Source organism: Oreochromis niloticus, linkage group LG17, assembly GCF_001858045.2.
Source record: "Oreochromis niloticus isolate F11D_XX linkage group LG17, O_niloticus_UMD_NMBU, whole genome shotgun sequence".
Taxonomy (NCBI): domain Eukaryota; kingdom Metazoa; phylum Chordata; class Actinopteri; order Cichliformes; family Cichlidae; genus Oreochromis; species Oreochromis niloticus.
Window position 1 is genome coordinate 3225127 of NC_031981.2, and position 12275 is coordinate 3237401.

Below are 12275 nucleotides of genomic sequence, written 5' to 3' on the forward strand. Positions count from 1 at the left end.
TCCACATCTTCTCTAGCTCCCCTCTCAGCCCTTGATATTTCTCAGGCTTCTAGTGTTCCTTTTTGCTGATGTTGCTATCACTGGGTATAGCTGGGTTAAAACTTTCGGGGGATTTAGATAAAGGGGAGAGAGTAATTGAAAACGTATGGAGATTGCCTTTATTTAGTTATTTATTTATAAGTAAATAAGGCAGAAAAACACTAAACACTCACTCAGGTCATGATACATGGCATCCAAAGCCCCCAACACACATCTGCGTCATCCACGCATCTATTCCAGTAGAAGAAGCAGGAAGGGCCCAAATGGGTTTCCCATAGCTAAGGGGTGAGAGTCCCGGAGGACCAGAGGTAGTCGACCCCGCTAGAGGCTGGCTGCCCTGGTACGAGCCGAGAACAGGGTCAAAGGGCCACAGGTGCCCAAGAACTACCCGGCAGAGCCCCTCCCATCAAGAGGTCCTAGCCACCCCAAGCAACCAAGAGAGCGGGTCAGTGACCACACCAGAACATCCAGTCACGTGGCCTGGAACCAACAAGTACCTGCAGGGAGATGCAGAAGCGTCCAGTGGGGAGCAGTGACCATATCCCACAAATTCCAAGGCCGAGCCATTTTGACACACCCATTAATGACACACAGAGACCCCCCCCCCCCTCAAACCAGCAGCAAACTGGGACGCTACTGCCTGTAGCCCCTCATCCCGGGCAGGGTGTGTGAAACAGGTGTAGGGATTCCCCTTTATAAACTCAGAACCTTTGTTATCACTTGTGGCCACCAGAGGCCGCTGTCCTCCCCAGGAGGGAGCTCATACAGGACTAGCTGAAGTAGCATTTCATGAAAGAGACAGACATAATGTATCACACATGAAAGTTTTTTTTTCTGTTTCTGTTTTTACAACGACAATCCAAACTAATAGTAAAACAATGCTTTGGTTGTTGCAAATTAAGAGTTTTAACAAGCAGCAGTACACTGAGTCAACCCTCTGTGGGTCAATAACATCCACAACGAATGTGAGGATACATTCATTGTTTTCTTAATGTTCTGCTGTGGATCAAAGTGTCTGATGGACTGATGTTAGCTAACATGCGGCTGGTCAGGCAGGACTTAAATGTGGGACTCAGAGCTGTGCATGTAAAGGGAGGTTTATTTACAACTACACCAAGTGAAATATATATAGATATATACAGTGATGAAGGGACATGGGCTCCAGGAAATCTAGGGGAAGGTCCAGGGCAGGGGTCCACGTCCACAGTCCTCTTCACACTGTCTGTGACTCACTCGTACTCAATCCACTCCCACGCTGAAACTCACTGACACTCATCCAAGCAGGGTCCACATGAAACAGAAAGGGATCCTGAGGAAACTATTGTTAGGAAAAATCAGGAATCACAATGAGACTCGGAGATTCACAAAGAGAGCTGGGACTACATTAACGAAGGTAAGCACAACAACCCAGCAATGAACAACAGACCGCCGTGGCTTTAAGTAGTGGCAGAGCAATCATGCAACAGGTGAATGATGATGAGCAGTCATGGAGATTGAGGCAGGAACCAGGAGGAGGGAGAGAGAACAGCCAAAACAAACGGAGCTCTAGAGAGGACCGGAGGATCATGACACCTGGTGTGGTCTTCTGCTGCTGTAGCCCATTTACTTTGTGTTGTGCACTTAGAGCTGCTCTTCTGCACACCTTGATTGTAACAAATGGTTACTGTTGCCTCACTATTGGCTCAAAGCAGTCTGACCATTCTCCACTGACCTTTGGCATCAGTAAGGTATTTTCCTCCAGGAAAATACAGCTCACTGGATATCTCAACTTCTTTATACCATTTTCTGTAAACCTCAGAGATCATTGTTCAGGAAAATCCAAGCAGAATCAGCCTATCTGGCATCAACAGCCATGACACATTCTATCATCTTTCTTCGTGATGCTCAGTTTGACCTGAACAAGTACACATAATAAACTGGCTGCTGGGTGTATGCAGCGTGACTCTACTGGACTATACAGTTTTGGTGCCATGTTCTCAGACTGTATATATTTTCTTCGTCTGTTTTCTGCTGCATATAGTTTCACAAGTATTATTTTGCTTTTCTCAGTTTAATGATTTATATTGTCTAAAGTTTTAAATAACTCCACATTTTTGTCAAAGGAGCTTGGAAAGAAAAGTGTCTGGACTGCTTTAAGTTGCTTGAAACTGACTGAGAACCTTCACAGACAAACTCCACATTTTGTTTTTGTGTCTGAACACGTTTTAGTCCACTGTGCATTTCTGTGGTGCTCTTTTTAAAGTCAGCCAGGGTTTAATAAAAGTGAAAAAACATTTAGTGTCTAAGTCTTAAATCAGCAGTGAAAGGTTTTTATTCTGTGTGTGTCTGTAACCAAATATCAGTAGTATCAATACTAGTGCTAGTTTTGGTATCAGATCAATATTAGCGTGAAAGAGGTTAGCAACAAAGTTACAGATCCTAATAATATATATATATATATATATATATATATATATATATATATAGTATACATATATGTATACCTAATATACATACATACATATATATGTGTGTGTATATTGGAAACACCAAATATACCTTAAATCTGTATTATAAAAACTTAATATGTTGTCTGTGTTGACATGTCATAGCACATTTAAACAACAGAAGTGGACCTGAAGTGACATCCCAGTTCTCCAAAAACAAACAAACAAACAAAAAGTTTTAATACATGAATTTCAAAATAATAATATTCACATTAGATGAACAATTCTACATGTAATGATTTAAGACATTTCAGGATGATGGCATATTTTTGAGGGTTTAATTGATATAAATAATATCAATTTGGCTCACAAGAACATATACAACCAATAATAATTCAAACTACAGACAGTTGTGCGTGTCATTTACCTAAATGCCCCCAAAACACTGGAAAAAATCTAACATAGAATACCTATCTGATATAAATACAGACAGACGATTTGGAAGAATATCGTTTAACGTTTTGAGATCTTTGAAATCTTTAGGGGGTTTGGCGAAATGAGAGAGGGACTGGAAAATAGTGAAATTTCCCTTTAGAAACTCGAAGCCTGTGGTATCGCTCCCCGCCACCAGAGGCCGCTGTCCCCCCTCGTTGTGCTCATGCAGCGGCACGCAGCATCAGCCCGGTCAGAGGCAGCAGAGTGTCGGGAACTCCAGCAGCTCCTCTCTATATATTTCCACTGAGGCTCTGTTTTTGGGATTCATTCATCCCCGTCAGAGCTGCTGCTCGGTCCGCCCGGACAGGATCTCCTCCTCCACCCACCCGTCCATACACCTATCCGTGTTCACCTCCCCCTCTGCCCAGAGGTGCGCAGCGTCCGCATCATCACCTCAGAAGGTCAGACACATTGTTTTCGATCATCGGACCTGCCAACTTTTTTCTTTCTTTTTTTCCTTTCCTTTTTTCCGTTTCTGTCCTCTTGATTTCATCCCCGGAGGAATTACTACTAAATTCAGCGGTCACCGGTGAGTCGCCCTGCCGGTGTTTTCTCGTGAGGTGCGTCCCTTATGCCGGGCTCACACTGTGCGATTTTTTCAGTCGCGCGATTCAGCTCCTGCTCAAACTGTACGATTGACTCGCAGGGGTTAGAAGTTCATAGGTCACGATGCAGGGTCTCACACTATACGGCCCGATGCTCTGATGCGACCTGAGTGCTCAAATTGTGCGTTCATAAAATGAAGGTTATAACAGAAATTCTGCCGCTCGCTCTGCCTCTCTGTCTTTCACTCACACAGACACGCACACCACCACCATCAACTTTATGAAAAACATTGATCAGGCAGCTGTGATTGAGCAGCAGTGTAGATCCAACTATTTTCACGGTTGTTGTGGTCGTGATAATTTTGTGAGGCCACATCGAAAAGGCTCGGGTGAGCTTTCCAAAGTTCTACAAGTTGTGCCTCCATCGCTTGTGTCCAGATCACACGCTGCACTGCCGTGCTGCGCCGTCTTTTTCGCTGACATTTGTGTTTGCGCATGCGCAGTGTGAGAAGCTGCAGTGACACCCTCACGACGGTTGCGAGGATTTCAAACAGGTTTGAAATCCTCCCGACCAAGCGATTGATGATCGGGAGCTGGTCGTGAGGTGTTAATCGCTTCTCGTTACCCCACGTACACTACACGATGCACGATGAAGGACAAACTCGGGCCGATTGCCAAAACGGTCGCACGACTCAAAAATCGGCTCAAAAAGGGTCAAAAATCGCACAGTGTGAGCCCGGCATTAAGGAGAAATCCCCGCAATACAGAGGCGTGGAAGCGATCAGACTTGTGGTCAGGCCAAGAGGTCTGATATATTAGCAGCTGAGAGAATCCTTTTAAGGAAGCTCGTGTTTCCTGAGGTGAGGTTGTGTCTCATGGGGAAAAAAGTCTATCCTAAGTGTTGCTGGGATTACTTTAAATTAACCTTAACCATAGCTTAATGTCCGCACTAATTTGGCCTGTGGTCTTAATGACGTGTTGCAAGTTGGAAAAGTCTTCCAAGTCAGTCATTTAGGAAATTAAAATGGAGCATTGAAAGAGAAAGCCAGAATTCAGTTTTGTAATACAACCAAAGCAGTTCACTCTTTATGAATATGCAGTTTGCTTGATCTCATTTCTCCTTCTCCATTGGCATTCATGGGCAGCTCCGAGTACTGCAGAACAGGCCAAATCTTTATGGGATTTAGGGTCCTGTCACCCAGCACTGGTGCCTGCCAAACTGGGCAGAAGAAGAGGGGCAAGGAAATGCTGACTGGTTTTGATATACTGCTTATGCACTGAATTTCAATCAGCACTTAAGGCCAGATACGACTAACAATTAATTGATAAATAGTAATAATAATAATAAAAAAATAATATGCACGTATTCATTATAACCATGATATTTTAAAAAAGAGATAAATGTTGCTATATTGTGTTTATAATTGCTTAAAGAAGTGTGTAATAGTCCTTTTTGTAAACATTTGTACAGTTCCTGTTACAGAGCTGTGAAGCATGCACTATAGTCTCTACCTTCTTGATATCGAGACCATCTGATGAAGCATTGTAACTGGTTACTCAAAAACACAAGTACAACTGACATACTCCCCGTTTTTGCTACTTAATATCCCTAGAACTGAACTTCCAAGTAGATCCTGATTACATAAACATGTGTTAACCTATAAGAAGAAAATCACAGCAACTAGTTACAATGCACTTTAACGATAACAATAATGCATAGATAATAGCAACACATCATTAACATATTAAATAAATGAGTATATTGTCCAGGATGGGGCCATTCCGCATGATGAAGCGTGTTGAGTTGAATGCTAAAGTTGCTCCTAAGGAAATCTCAGCGTACACACTGACTTATTTGTTAACGAGGTCAAATGAGGCCAAACTTATTTACTTTAACTTGAATAAAATTTAATAGAAGAGTTGTGAAGAGTTCTGCTTTTATACTGAGCCACTCCTACTTCCATTTATGTATCAGGATGAGGAACGTGTGACAGATACCTGTCACCCCTGGTTGGTGTTCCAGTGTCACCATATGGTAGAAATTTTTTGTGTAATATTTAAGCCTGGTCTGGATCGTTACTCAAAATCTAGGTGGCTTTTTTCAGCTTTTACTTAACTAAAAATATAATTTAAAAGTTTTCTTAGAGTCAGAGCATTGCAGAAGTATTTTCCGCACTAGTTTCCCTCCAGAGGCTGCGCACCATTTCACTGTATATTCTGATGACAGGCCTGCGGTTTGCCGTCTTTCTATAGCCTGTGGTGCAGCAGGTCTCCTCCCTTGGTTTGGAGCACTGAGGTCTGTAATCTCAGTCAACCACAGCACCACCACCCAGATTCATTTCTCAGGGTAAAAATGAGGAAAAAAGCCAGCTGGGCACACAGTGGAAAAAAATATATACACATGCCCAGTTTGACAGTCTTGATGGAGTCCCTGCAGAGCAGAGGTCCACGTGTCAAAATAAGCACACTGCTGCATCCTGGACAGAGGGCATCGAGTCCATCAATCATCAGTCTTTGTATTTCTCTGTTAAAGTTTTTGCCTTTCCTGAAAGTAAACAAGAACAGCTTCACAGAAACACTTTGACAGCACTGGCTATGTAGCCAATTATGGAAAAGTTTATTAAGACATGGTCTGATGAAGATCACAGGATTTGCTTTCTAATCTTGTAGTCATTTCTAATCACATGCTGTAGTTAGTACTGACTGTGTTTAACCTTTGCCGTACACAGCGAGTTTGTCTTTCGCCTCTTTTATGAAACTGTAGCTCCTGCTGTTGATTTGGTAAGAATGTTCTAATTAACATTGAAACTCAATTTAAAGGAATGTTGTAGAAAATACAGAGACTCACTTATTTAGTCTCCTGATTGGAGTTAGCTGAGATCGCTCATTTGTACCTTTGAAGCTATAGCCTGGACACCCTTAGCTTAGCTTAGCTTAGCTTAAAAACCGTCTGGTGCTGTGATTTCCTCAAGTGTTGCCGTTACTATGTGTTGATCAAAAACTGTCTGAGAATGAAGTCATTTCGCCCAGCCAAGAAAAGAAAAGAACTTTTTTTTTTCTGTAATAAACTAGACGTATAAAATGGACGTAGTTCCTGTGATGCGTGTGTGTGGGCGATCGTGGCTCAAGAGTTGGGAGTTTGCCTTGTAATCGGAAGGTTGCCGGTTCGAGCCCCAGCTTGGACAGTCTTGGTCGTTGTGTCCTTGGGCAAGACACTTCACCCGTTGCCTACTGGTGGTGGTCAGAGGGCCCGGTGGCGCCTGTGTTCGGCAGCCTCGCCTCTGTCAGTGCGCCCCAGGGTGGCTGTGGCTAGTATGTAGCTTGCCATCACCAGTGTGTGAATGTGTGTGTGAATGGGTGGATGTCTGGATGTGTAAAGCGCTTTGGGGTCCTTAGGGACTAGTAAAGCGCTATATAAATACAGGCCATTTACCATGTGTGTGGACTCTGTGTTTTGAAGAGTCAACGGTAGCATTTTGGCAAGTTAAGACTGGTGGTGTTGCTAGTTAAGACCAGCGGTCCCCAACCTTTTTTACACCAAGGGCCGGTTTAATGTCAGACAATATTTTCACGGACCGGCTTTTAAGGTGTCGCGGATAAATACAACAATATAAAATGATACGACCAAGACGAAAACTGTGGTATTTTGTAAATATAATGATAAATGCGAATTCACTGTGTAATTGTGTAACTTTATTAGCAGCGTCCTCCTAAAATCCGCCAACAACACTGAGAGTAACATCCTCCTCTCTGCCCCTTAACGCTCTCTGGTTGGTATGGTAATGTGTAAATATTTCTTTCAAAATAAGACACAACACGGGAAAAGACCCAGGGAAACCAAGTTAACGGTAAAAACCCTGAAAACCATAAATTTCACACCCGAGCCTCAACTCTCGCGGTCCGGTACCAAACGACTCGGTCCGTGGCCCGGGGATTGGCTGGTTAAGACTAGCAACACCAGCAGAAATGCATTCGTAAGCCGTATATATGCGACAAACAGACATGCATGTCTGCTAATAGTACAGACTTTTATTGCCCAAGTACACAAGGAATTGGGCTCAGGTTACTTCTTTGCTCTCAATGTAGACTGCACAATAGACAACAGACAATACTAACAATAGCAACACGGCACATATAATAACACACTGGAAGCCTGGCAGATATAATGAACTGCCGGGGACGTGTTTGCCCAGCCAGGTTTGGGTGAAGCACAGGGTGGCTGATCTGGAAATCTGTGCACGACCGTGGTCAAGAATTCCAGATATTGGAGGGAAGGCCTGGCAGGCGCTCACTGGCTGTAGCTGCCTGTCGGTCAAAGTAAACACATCCGTAACGTTTGTATTCAGATGGATGAATTTCCCACAGAGGCCAAATACCTTAAGGAACTGCAGTTTTGGCACTTCTAGTTGAAAAAGTTGTGCTGGCAGTTTTCACTTGTTTCGAGTCTTTACAGCATACTAGTTAGGCTAGACTACAGTCACGCTAAAGACTCACTTGTTGAAGTAAATCCAGAGATCTTTCTTTGCTTCTTCTTCTTTTTTCCCCATCTCCAGATTCAGCTGAGAGGATCAGTTCTAACAAGCAGATATTTGTTATCCAACAACAGTATCAAACTTCAGCTAGCCAGGTTTTATCAGAGTTCTTTTGAAAAAGAGCAGAAGAAAAAGAGGAGGCTCCATATTTGCAAGAGACAACATGCAAATGCACCTTTGTTAGCGCTGGACGACTGCAGTGCTAAGGTCAGCTAAGCTAGTCACAGCTTGTCTTATCTCTGTACTGCATGCAGGTGAGATGAAGTTGATAATGATTACCACGTTTGACACATAAAGGTGGCAAACACACAGGCCGTTGTCTTTCAGAATGTGAGAAAGATTGCTCTTTAAAATGCATCCCTGCTTTTCTTGTAGAGCTTATCCTGGCTCATAGCTGTTTTTTCCTTTCTCTGGCTGATCCTATGTTTCTTTGACCTTGGATCCATGCTGAAACAACATATCATTTGTTTTTGTCTTGGCAGTCACTAGAATCTGCTCTCTGTCAAAGGAAAGCTCTACATGTGTTGAGTAAAACAGAGAGACACCTCAGCCTCACTAAAGCAGATTATCCTGTGATTTCATTGCATGACTGAGGTGCATGTGTGTGTGTGTGTGTGTGTGTGTGTGTGTGTGTGTGTGTGTGTGTGTGTGTGTGTGTGTGTGTGTGTGTGTGTGTGTACATACATGTATGTGTTTGGATGAAGGATGGAGCAGGTGTGGAGGCCATAAAAGGCAAAACAGGAAGAAGAATGGCCGAGTCGATAGGGAGACACATCTCTGTGTTTCTCTTCTTCCTCTCAGTGGTGATTCCCTGCTGCTGCGTGGGAGAGCAAGGGATCACTGAAGCAGTGTGTGTGTGTGTGTGTGTGTGTGTGTGTGTGTGTGTGTGTGTGTGTGTGTGTGTGTGTGTGTGTGTATGGTTACAGCAATGTGTGCGAGATGGGAAAACAGAGGGAGAGCAAACACAAACGTAAAAGTGAGAAACAAGGCAGAAAAACAAATGTGCTGTAACAGCCATACATACATACTCCCTTTATGTCCTGTTTACATTCGACTGAAGACTTTGCCTTCAGCATCTACTGTCTGTGTAAACACTGTGCATGGAGCTAAAGGAGAAAGGAGAAATTAGCTTTTATCTCCCTTTAGAGCGCGGTTGTTATGGATGTTGCTAATTCTTATAGCTAGCATTTGATGGAGTTGAATAAGCATTTTAGAAGACAGAGGGTGTGTTTTACAGAAGTACCAGCAGGGCTGGTGCACCACTAACTCCAGTATCAGTAGATACTCATGTCCCCTGAAGCAAACTGTCCAGACTTTTATAATGCAGGTGTTAGGTGGACACCATTAACAATACAGATTAGATTGCTCAGATTAGATTAGTGAATGTGTGTCTCTCTATGTTAGCTCTTTCAAAGACTGGCGACCTGTCCACAGTGTACCCCACCTCTTACCCTGGAAGTGTTGGAATGACTGAAACATACAGTCAGGTCCATAAATATTGGGACATCGACACAATTCTAACATTTTTGGCTCTATACACCACCACAACGGATTCCAAATGAAACGAACAAGATGTGCTTTAACTGCAGACTGTCAGCTTTTATTTGAGGGTATTTACATCCAAATCAGGTGAACGGTGTAGGAATTACAACAGTTTGCATATATGCCTCCCACTTGTTAAGGGACCAAAAGTAATGGGACAATTGACTTCTCAGCTGTTCCATGGCCATGTTACTGACAACTGTCAAGATGAGATCCAAAGAGCTGTCACTATCAGTGAAGCAAGCCATCATTAGGCAGAAAAAACAAAACAAACCCATCAGAGAGAGCAAAAACATTAGGCGTGGCCAAAACAGCTGTTTGGAACATTCTCAAAAAGAAGGAACGCACCGGTGAGCTCAGCAACACCAAAAGACCCGGAAAACCATGGAAAACAACTGTGGTGGATGACCGAAGAATACTTTCCCTGGTGAAGAGAACACCCTTCACAACAGTTGGCCAGATCAAGAACACTCTCCAGGAGGTAGGTGTATGTGTGTCAAAGTCAACAAACAAGAGAAGACTCCATAAGTGTGAATACAGAGGGTTCACCACAAGATGTAAACCATTGGTGAGCCCCAAAAACAGGAAGGCCAGATTAGACTTTGCCAAACGACATCTAAAAAAGCCTTCACAGTTCTGGAACAACATCCTATGGACAGATGAGACCAAGATCAACTTGTACCAGAGTGATGGGAAGAGAAGAGTATGGAGAAGGAAAGGAACTGCTCATGATCCCAAACATACCACCTCATCAGTGAAGCATTGTGGTGGAAGTGGGCATGGGCATGTATTGCTGCCAGTGGAACTGGTTCTCTTGTATTTAAACACCACAAACTGAGCTGGGAGGACAGAACACAATGTCATTATTGCTATTACAGCAGCAGTTTTACTCACTGCTTTCATTGTGCTGTTTGGTTATCGGAGCCACATCAGTAATGACCGAAACAAATATTTAAAGATGCTGGCAGCTGCCGTGACACCACCCGCCGAGTACGAGACGTAGACAGATGATCGATCTCCACTTGGGTCACACCAAGCGGCACGCTGCCTCACCATATATAGACATATGTGTGTTGCTATAAAGGGTAAAAGGTTAGTTTAAAACACATGTGTGTGTTTGTGTGTCTAAGCATCTGTCTGGAGTAAAGGAGAAGAAAACTGGATGCTGGCCACTTAATAATTTCAGCCAGTGTGAAGTTGGTTAATATGTTTCTGGCACTGACACACACCCAAGCACAGCTTTTATTTAACTGGGCACACGAACGTGTGATCTGGTTTCAGCTTTCTCTCATTTTCCTGCTGTAGCTCATTTCGCCCAACAAAGAGCGAGAAGTCCAGACGGATCGTCTGTACTTCATGTAATGTACACAACGGTGACTGGCGATAAATCTTTTCAAAAACTTGGCTGACAAACTTCAGCACACTATAAATGGCCGTCTTAATTATTGAACGGCAAAGTTATGCAGTGTTATATTAGAGTGTACATTTAAAAATAATTCACAGAACAAATTACTGTTGTCTCTTGACATCTGCCTGTTCAACATCATTCAGTTGTAGATTTGCTGCTCTGCTTGGGATCATTGTCGTGCCTTTAGCTGTTGGCCACACATTTGGCTCTCGTATACTTGGTGTACAGAGGAGTTTGTGGTTGGCTCGGGGACTGCAAGGTGCCCAGGTCTTGTAGGTGCAGAACAAGCTCAAATCATCACCCCTCCACCAGGGTGCTTGACACCTGGTATGAGATCTTTCTTGCTAAATGTGGTGTTGTGAAATATTATTACAGTACCTTGTAGTACCATATCACCCTATTAGAGCACTTCGCTCTCGCACTGCAGGCCTACTTGTTGTTCCTAGAGTATTTAAAAGTAGAACGGGAGGCAGAGCCTTCAGTTTTCAGGCCCCTCTTCTGTGGAACCAGCTCCCAGTTTGGATTCAGGAGACAGACACTATCTCTACTTTTAAGATTAGGCTTCAAACTTTCCCTTTTGCTAAAGCATATAGTTAGGGCTGGACCAGGTGACCCTGAATCCTCCCTTAGTTATGCTGCAATAGACGTAGGCTGCTGGGGATTCCCATGATGCACTGGGTGTTTCTTCTTCACTCACTATGTGTTAATAGACCTCCCTGCACTGAATCATACTTGTTATTAATCTCTGTCTCTCTTCCACAGCATGTCTTTATCCTGTCTTCCTTCTCTCACCCCAACCAATCACAGCAGATGGCCCCGCCCCTCCCTGAGCCTGGTTCTGTCGGAGGTTTCTTCCTGTTAAAAGGGAGTTTTTCCTTCCCACTGTCGCCAAAGTGCTTGCTCATAGGGGGTCACATGATTGTTGTTTTTTTTTTCTCTGTCTGTATCATTGTAGGGTCTACCTTACAATATAAAGCACCTTGAGGTGACTGTTGTTGTGATTTGGCGCTGTATAAATAAAACTGAATTGAATTGAATTGAATTGGACGAGTCCGCCGTGTGATGTTTACAGCTGGATACTTTTCAGCATCTTTATCTAACACTTTTCTCACACGGTTCTTGTCACACACCGGCTGCAGCTTTCCAGCTCGCCACTTTAGTTTCATGTGTCCAAACAACACTGGTGTTGACATGTTCTGACACTTTCTTCTGTTAAACCTTCCAAAAAGCCATACTTGCTCAGTGTATTTCTAATTCTGCTGTCATGGATTTCAGCATTCAACATGCA

The 12275-nt window shown here is 43.4% G+C and overlaps 1 protein-coding gene across 4 annotated transcripts in view; it reads left to right on the forward strand.

The window, feature by feature from the left end:
• The first annotated feature begins 3120 nt into the window (after positions 1-3120).
• Positions 3121-12275, forward strand: part of rerg (RAS-like, estrogen-regulated, growth inhibitor) — a 49498-nt gene continuing 40343 nt past the window's right edge. Inside the window, exon 1 of one of the 4 annotated variants that reach the window (XM_005451817.4) lies at positions 3121-3520. The gene's annotated coding sequence lies outside the window, so the exon portion shown is untranslated. Of the gene's footprint in view, positions 3521-4247; positions 4366-12275 lie in introns of those variants that run through there. The other 3 variants (XM_005451815.4, XM_003445103.5, XM_005451816.4) reach the window with 3 other exon arrangements.